The following is a 9,086-nucleotide window of genomic DNA, read 5'->3' on the forward strand; positions in this document are numbered from 1 at the left end:
GAGTCAGGCAATTAAAATATCATGGTTTCCACAGCAACATCACTTTACTGTATCTTATTCAGGTACAGATGCAACTTACAGTAATAGATAAATCACATGGAAAGAGGGTGAAGCTTCTGCTGTTGCATCTCTTGCACTGGAGAAAAGGGCAATGCTGGGTCAGAGAGACAGCTCAGAAGGAGAAGCCCAGCATTTGAGTCCCTCCTCTATGAGAAAAAAGAGAAGACCTATTCGTTTGTGGCTCATGCTGCACGCCCCAAACCCAGAGACACAATTTACAGTCGTGACCCCTTCACCTTTCTTGCTCCTCAGAGGATAAAACGGTTTCCTGTTTATTCCAATGGGCAGCTGTTGAATCCACAGGGGAGAGCAGCACTCATGGTTAATATGGCTGATGTCCAGACACTTTTTGCAGAAGTTGCTTGTTTGTTTGCTGGGCCGTCCAGCAGCTGCTGAATGTCCTGCCTTTGGGAATAGGAGACTCCCAGGCAATTCTCAGATGCTAGAGCATGGGAGAGGACTTGTTCCCCCCACACAGGGATCAGCAGGCAGGAAAGAGGTCCTGAGGTCTTCTTCAACATCTGCTGTATGCTGAAGTATTTTAGGAGCTATAGGACCTCCTTTGACTTCTTCACCTGGTTCATGTGTGCCCTAGGGATGTTCTGTGTTACCCATGGGAGAGCAGAGGCAGTACTCTGCCTCAGGGTCTCATAACCTCAGCAAATGCTGCTAGACATGAGTTGGGGTTCATAGCTAAGGCTATGAAACATCTGGGACCAGTGAGGGAAAATCCCTGGAGTCAGTGCCCAGGCAAGAGAAGTCTTGGGGTGTAGACAATCCCTGAAAATATTATCACTATGGGAGTCACTCCTCAGGCTGCTTTTGTGGTGACTTGGACAGAAGAAAATGTCCCAGGATGTGGAGGTTGCAGCTCCCAGGAGGTTCTCTGCCAGACATGCCATCACCTTAGGCCATTTTTGATCTCCTCCATCAGCTTGGAAGAGGCAGTTAAAATTGAATGCCTATGGGAAGGAAGCATCAAAGACAATTAAATGCAAGATAAAAACAAAGCTCGTTGCCCTCTGTATGTTTCTCTGTTGACATCAAAAGCACTTCTCATGTTTGCTTTTCTTTGCATCTGCCTGTCAGGGCTGTGTTGTCTGTTTATGTTTTTTAATGCTACATTGACCCAGATTTGGAACAGGCAGGTGGTGATCCAGGCAGTAGGTTTGTATCTGACTCTGCTTATGCAGTCAGCTATGAAATGCTGAAATGGAAAGAAATCAAAGCCTAATCTCCAGTGACCCTTACACAAGCATCAGTCACCATCAGTCTGGAACTGGGGCACTGAGATACAGGCTGGAAAGTGGAGACCTGGCAAGAGCTGCCCTAATGAATCAGTTGTGCCCTCAGGTCAAGCCATAGCTGGTACCAACCCCATGTATTTACTCACTGGCTTTGCTTTTCAGCAGCATGTCCTGTGTGCACCTCCAGGCTGGAAAAGATGCCAGCTCACAGGCATTGCAGTAGCCAAGGGCTTTGGAGAACTCCTGTTGAAGCGGTAAATTGTTTTAAGTGTGTCATCCGCCTGCTTATGACATAGAAAACGATGTGAGTGGTTCTGTTCTGGGTCGCAGAGTGAGCAGCAAGAGGTAGGTGAAACCTGTACAGTCCAAAGGACTGTAACTTCTCTGCTAGCTAATTTCTCTGCTTCTTCTGGCCACTTTTGTGGGCTCCTGCATATGAAGATCACAGCAGAGCAAAAGGAGCAGTTAGAGGCTGCCCGGACTGCGTGCTGGTGGAGGCAAGGGAAGCACAAGACTAGTGGGAGCCGCTGAGAGGGGAAGTCCTGCATAAAGCATGCCTGGACAATCCCACTTCCCAGTCCTAAACTGGTTCCCAAACTGCTGCCCAGGTCTGTTATGACGGTTGGTGGTGATCACGTTTATTGCAGCAGGACATCAGGAAGAGTCCAAATCCAGGCCTTGCTATCTGGAAAGAACCCTGCTTCAGTGCATTTCAGCCAAATACGTTGACAGATAGCAGAGGTGAGGACTGTAATATGTTAGTGAGAGAAAAAGGGATTGCAGCACTTCTCTGCAGAACACAAATGGGTTTCTGTTTAAGCCTAAGTTAAATATCGCAGGAATGATGATCTTACAAATGAAACATAACACCCCCAGGGGCTTATTCCTGTATCAGCCACTAATTTACTGTGTGACCTTCAGTAGTTCATTCAAGCTCTCTCTGCCTCCATCACTTTTTTTATCAAACAAGCCCAGTGACAAATGCCTTTCTTGCAGAGGTCTTGTGAGGACTATGCATCTCCACGAGATCCTCACGGGATACATTAAAGGCAAAGTGTTTTCTCAACGAGATCTCATTTAATCTCCTCAGTGATGTAATGTGGCACATTAGCTCTTTGTGCTAAGCCTGGAGCCTCCCACTCAGAGCCCATCCCACCTGCCTCCCACAAAGGCGTGTGTTGCCCTTACGCAGCCGCTTCTCAGCGCACTTCCTTCCTCTCCCCCTGCTTCCTTGGATATCTTTTAAGCCTCCCTAACACCTCCTCCCTTGCCATAGCACTCTGGTCTTCACAGAAGAGCCCTTGCCTTGGCACAATAGGCAGAGCCAATCACTTCCCTTTAAAGGGAGATGTTGCCTCAGCAACCAAAGTTTTAAAGTTGGGCAAAGTTCTGAAAAAAAACTACCAATTGTGATGGGAAATGACACTCAGGAACAAATGTACCACGTTGCCATGGCAGCCTGAATACTTGCACAGAACTTGGTGTTTTGAAAATATAAAAAGACTGTGCTTCAGATGAGTCCAACTAACTTAATGCCTTTGTCAGGTAGCTGCACAATGCCAAGGGTCTGGCATTTGTGTTTTATACCTGGCATGTGAATGACTTCATCACTTCTGAAATGGAAGTAATTTCTGCTCTGAGTCTGACAGATGAGTGTTTGAGACCACAGGTTCTTCTAGGTTGCCTAGCGTGGTATTGATCTGTTAGGGTTATTTCTGTCATTTGAACTCCATCAGGTCTTGGTTGTCTTGGTTTCCACATCTGTGTTTCATCTGTTATTTCATTTGGGGCACTTCTATGTCTCAGTGTCTGGGCTAAAAACAGCAGGTGATTTGTTCAAAAATATGGGTCCTCTTGCTAGTCCCACAGTCTTTCTTTTCAGCTATAAGGTGCATGAGGGGGTTTCAGAGGCCACAGACTTTTTCATTCAGCTCTTTGAGCTGAACTGAACATGATTTTTCTTCATCAGCTGGATGCCTTCTCCTAATTACAGTGAGGAAGAGGAATAATCAGCCTGAAGGTATTCCTGTGCTGGTTGGACAGACTCACTTTGCAAGCCCAAACGTGAACTGAATTCCTCTGAGAGTCTGTAAGACCATCCGGGTCTGGAGTTCATCACCATTTGCCCTGATTCTTGTTTGGCAACTTCTTGGTGGGGCTTCCTGTGACCTGAGAAGTAAGAGCAGAAGGAGAGTGAGAAATTGAATTTTGGTGATCTGTTGCTATTATTCTTCACTGTCTCAGGCAGCTAGCCAGCCCTCTGGTAAATGCAGTGTTGGTCAGAAAAGGGCTGTGAGATGCAGCAGGGAAAGAGGCACTGGTCCAGTGCTGAGAAGAGTGAATCCCAGATGGTTCATAGAAGGAGGCAGATTCTCAGTATTTAGCTGAGAAATAACCCGGGGCCCTGACACCACATTTCATTCCTTGCTGGTGAACCCCTTCTGAAAGCTAAGCATGGGGACAGCTCTCTCAGCTGGCCACAGCAAACATAAGACTTTGGCAAAGTCAGCTCTCCTGTGCTGGCAGAGAAACACCTCAGCTGAGGAGCCACCATACTACAGATGCAGCGAGGCCACAGATGGACCCCCACGTGCCAGCTTGGGCTGACTGCGTGCACAGAGCTCCATGACATGAGGACTTCCCACCCTAGGCTGGGCACAACTCAGAGATCACGTTCCACCATCATCTGTGACTTTTCTTTGTCCCTCTTCCACTGGAGCGTGTTTCTAGTTGCCCAACCCTCCCTTGCATCATATCATCTGGGGTTCTGTTTCATCATCCTTAGCGTTGTCCCCATTGCCCTGGGTGGTCCAGTGCTGGCTGCTCTTACTTGTAGGCTGTGTGGGAGTGACCTAATTTGGAGAAATTGTGGAAGAACATCAGGAAGCCCACAGGGAAGTGGGGATTTCTGTGCTCCTTGGCAGGAGCTCAAGCCACGTATTCATCCCCTGCAGCTTCTAGGCACTCTTCCCTGGGTCATCTACTCCTCTAGTCCCTGTGTTCGTCTCATCCCAAATGCTCCTCTCCAAGGAGACAGTTTATCTCAAGTGCTTTGGAGAGGGAGTCACTGTTCTTAATTACTTGGCGGTACAGAGGTTTCTGGTCTCCCATTTTCCCTTGACAGTTTTATTATGGAAATATTTTTTACTTTGGGCTCTCTCCTTTGTGTTTTTGTGTGGTGTTTACAATAGGGGCTCTTCAGGGCTTGCTCTCAAGAGACTGGCTTCAGACAAAATGCGCAGCTCTCTCCGGGCAGGCAAGCAGAGAAATGCCAGCTGTTTCGTAAGGATGCTCTCTAGTCAGTGCCAGCTCCCCAGCCTCCAGTCCTACACCTGCCTTTTCTTCTCTTGGCCTCCACAACTGCAGGAGACTCGAGGGATGGGACCAGTCCCATGCCGGTGACAGGTTCCTCTTTGCAGCCGTGCTCTGCTGTGATATTTGGGACTGCTGGGCTATGAGCTTCATCCCTCATGGAACTCCTCTCTGCCACTCCACCTAATTACTGTTCCTTATCTACTGTTTGTACAGAGCCATGCCAATAGATGGAAAGGCATGGTACGTACCCAGCAGATGAAGATGGGATCTGGAAAATAAATGGAAAGAGTGTGAGGTTACTCTAAATATTCACTTCAAATGGATCCCTTGATCTGAGCCTGTTGAGGTCTGTGGCAGTTTTGCTGGAGACTAATGCCACGATTACTTTATAAAGAAATTGTATAAAATCCTTAATCTTCAGTAAATTTGGGTTATTCCAGTTTACTAGACAAGTGCTCAAGCCTACAGCAATCTCATTTAGGAGGTTTATTTTGTGCCATGAGGGCTAAATATATTTCTGAGGCACATACTTTATAGACTTAGACAGAAACCTCTTCTCAGTTTACATAAGAATAAGCACAGAGAAGCATCATTAACCAAAATTAAAGTATTGCCCTGTCTATGATCCTGTCCACCATATTTAGTTATTTTACATGGAATGGGTCTGTCTCCTCTCTGTGTACATGGTACAAGGGTATCACCGTCACCATGTGAGAACAGGGCTTTTAAAGTAGATTGTGTGTACCCCAGCCCAAGCCAGTCAGCCTGCCTCAGCAGTGGAGGCTTTCAGGGAGTGGGATCTGTGTACTGTTCAGATAAGGAATGAAGGTCTGTTTCATGTTATGTTAGTATTTTTCACTGGTGGTGTAGTTTCTGTTAGTAGTGATGAGTAAAGTTGAATTGGTGGGAATGAAGCAGAACTGGTTTCCTAGAGAAGTCCCAGTGGATCCGTGGTGGTTGCTTTGCTAATACTTTATTGCTCAGAGTTGACTCACTCTGTCCAGAGGAGGCCTGATCAGCAGTGGCAGAATCTGCCTTGCAGGACAGAGCCTGGTGACGTGGATTCCCAGGATGGTGAAGATGGCCACGTGCCATTACCTCTGACAGTTCCTCACAGGACCTGTCAGGAAGGTTTCTGCAGCGTGGCTCTGTGGTTGCCTGCAGTTTTGGTGCTTGGGGTTTGATATGTGCACAAGTTTTTGTGGGTGTGCACTCATCTGTAAGTTGTAAATTACTGTGCTGCTCAACCAAAAGACACTGTAGCTCCTTCTCAACACCCTCGAGAACTGCTGGCTGAAAACACTACCAGCATAAATAACCAGGGAGACCTGCAATTTCCCACATCCCAAAATAGGAAAATGGCTTCCATTTCTCACCATACTTAATTTATTTTTTTTTTTAAAGGGGGCTTGGACTGAATGAATCCCTGCTTTTTGGTCTCAGCAGCTGGCAGAAACCACATGTGTGTACACATGTGCAGAAACAGCCACAGTGCCAGGGCTGGAACACGGCCCTGCCACCCCCTCTCTGCTGAACTGTAACTGCAGGAATTTGTTATGAACTTGGGGAAAGAGGAGAGAGAAGAATGAGCTGAAGGTCACACAGGATTTTGGTACATGTGTGACAGAGCAGAGAGGGTGGCATCGCTGACAGTGCCAGAAAGAAGGAGAAAGGGCCAATGAGGGAAGAGAGATTAGGTGTTGGTTAGTAGGAGCTTCTCCTGGAAATTTGCTCTCCACCTAAAAGCTATCTGTCCTCCAACAAGGCATGCTGTGACACCCCCAAGGCAGTAGGACTGGATACATCCCAGCTCCTTGCAACCAGGGCAGAGTTGTTCTTGTGCCCCAGGAGAGGCAGGGCCGCACTCTTCCTTCTTGTGTGCATCCCTGGGGGCCTCTAGCTTGGCTGTGAACTGGTCTGGGCTTCACCTTTGACCATTTGCTAACACCCAGTGTGAGATGCAATGGTAGCATGGGTTTTCCAGCAACTTTCCTCAACAGAGCTCTCACCCCTCACACCAGGAAGGCCAGCATCTCTTCTCAGGGCTGGTTTGCAGCCAGCCCCGAGCCTGAAGGCACTGCTGCTTTGAAGAGACAGTGGCAGCACATCTCCCATGTCCAGAGGAAGGTGCAGAAGACAGCAGGAAGAGATGAAAGCATGTTGATTAACACCCAGGACCACCTGAAATCAGAAAGGAGGCGGGAAGCATTATCTCTGAGTATCGAGGCCATCAGGATGGAGCTGGAGTACCTCTGAGTGGAGCAGGCAAGGACAGGTATACAGAAATAAATGACTCACTTAGAAAAAGGTCAGCCACACTCGATTTGCCAGAGCCAATTTGTGGTGAGCGTGCAAGCTGTGACACGCAGCAGTGACCACTTTCAGATGATTCGTTTTGAGGCCACTGTGAATCTCCCTTCTTGGAAACCATTGCCCTGAGGGCTTTCAGGCAGACACGTCTCACCCTGAGGAGGGTGCATTTCAGCAGAAATGGGATGGAGGGGGGCACAGGCCGGGGTCTTTATTGGCAGGCAGACCTGCTCAGCAAATGGAAAATTTTAGTGAAATCAAAAAAATTAGGGTTTTTTTTTTCAAAACTTCATGTTTGTATTGTTTGCTTTCTCACAGAGAAAAGAAAAATGCTGGGATTTCAGAAGGAAAAAAAAAAATCTTTTTCATTTTCAATACTTACTTTTCTACCAAATCCAAGAGTGGAAATTGGTGAAGATGGCTTCATGAAGATGGCTTGAATGAAGACTCATCCTAGAAGGAATAAAATAGGTAATTTCAGAACACATTAGGGGGAAAGTGAGATGATTTTCCGCAACAGTGTTTTGTCATGCTGTGTCCCATGTCTCTCTCAGTTTGCACAGAGGGTCATTCCATGAGTACCCACTTAGGACACCCTTTGGTAACAACATCCTCTCAGCAGGATTGTCCTGGGACATCTCAGATAACAGAACAAAACATTTCTTCTTCTAAAAACAGCTCCCAGGCGGTCTCTGGGCACTCTCAATCTGATTATTTAAGTGGGGTTTGAGTACAAGATGTGATTTGGTCATTACAAATTCCTGTCCTTAAATAAATTTACATTGGTGTTTCACGAGAATGTTTACTCCTGTTTCCCCGAGTTTGAGACATTAAACAAATGGGTTTTGCTTAATTAAATGCACTCTGCAGGAGTTCTCCCTTAGCTGGGAGATGGGAGATGAGTAAAAGAAACAAACAGGGAAAAATGAGATGTATTTCTTCTGCTCTTGGAACTGCAGATCTGTGTCAGGATCTCCCATTCCACAGTTCTTTTATACATGGGGTTGTTTGGCTTCAGAGTTAAAAATTCATAAAGCAAACCAATTCATTTTAAGTTTCCCATATGGATCTCAAAAAGAACAAGATATTCCTTTGTACTGCAGCACAGTTGGGAGTCTTCCATAATTTCTTTTTTTTTTTTTCCCCTGTTTTTTCTTTCCCTGCTCTGGCAGGGTGGGATGTATTTCTGAAGGGTGTTATACCTCTCTTTCCTGAGCAGGACTCCCTGTTCCGTGGCAGAGGACAAGTCCAGTTGAGAGGGGTCAGGACCTTTAGGGACAAGGGTAGTGTACGTGCCATACTCATGGAAAAGTGCTCTCCAGAATCCTGGACCCTGAAGGGATGGGAGCCCTCAGAACTCCGTAATTTCCAAGGTAGGTTCATGTGATTCATGCCAGTGGGGCTAAGGTGAATGTAAGGTAAAGAAAGATGTGTTGGTACGAGCCTGAGATTCTAACTTTCCTTTCCCTTTTCCAGCAGGCAGGATGAGTACAGCATGCAGGGTAAGTCTTAAGGGATGTTGCCTCAGGAGAATCCTTCTGAAAAACAGTAGTTACAGGAATTCCTGAGCCAGGAGATGCTTCTGGGTGACTGTGTTTAATAATCACCAAAGAAGCCAGTTACAGCTACAACACCTCATCAAGAAGTTCCACTGAGCAATAATGAGCATTTTTTGCCAAGATCCAGAGAGCTCTTAGTGCTGTCATTTTAACTACATTTTTATAGTTGACAGTTTTCAAAACACTATAAAATTATACAAAAGTGAACTTAATGCTGTTCTGCCTATGCTGGACTGTGAGCTGGAGCTGAATTTGGTGTTTCATCTCAGCCTCTGTATTGCTAGAGATAAATACTCCCAGCACCCTGATGATGAGCAAAAAAGCCTCACAATCATAAAGGAAATTGAGAAAACAAATAACTCTCAACTCTGTTATTATTTATAAGATGAGAATATTTCCTATTCTTATGAAATAATGTGCAAGCTATTTTCATAGAAAACTTCTGCAGAGCATCTCAGTGCTGGATTCTGTGACCAAAAAAGGGTTTCTTGGTGTTTCTGAACTGCTTTTCCTAGGTAGCATGTAGGATTTTTCACTGATCTTAGACACTTATTTGGCTCCAGAACACATGGCAAGTCACAGTGTTCTGGAGCCA

General features: G+C 46.2%; 1 long non-coding RNA gene across 1 annotated transcript; it reads left to right on the top strand.

The window, feature by feature from the left end:
- Positions 1 to 2,846: 2,846 nt before the first annotated feature.
- Positions 2,847 to 8,847, top strand: LOC125325355. Its single transcript, XR_007203297.1, has 4 exons — positions 2,847 to 6,897; positions 7,251 to 7,403; positions 8,152 to 8,305; positions 8,409 to 8,847. It is a non-coding gene; the product is annotated as an uncharacterized LOC125325355 (long non-coding RNA).
- Positions 8,848 to 9,086: the final 239 nt, after the last annotated feature.

This window comes from Corvus hawaiiensis, chromosome 4, assembly GCF_020740725.1.
Source record: "Corvus hawaiiensis isolate bCorHaw1 chromosome 4, bCorHaw1.pri.cur, whole genome shotgun sequence".
Classification (NCBI taxonomy): Eukaryota; Metazoa; Chordata; class Aves; order Passeriformes; family Corvidae; genus Corvus; species Corvus hawaiiensis.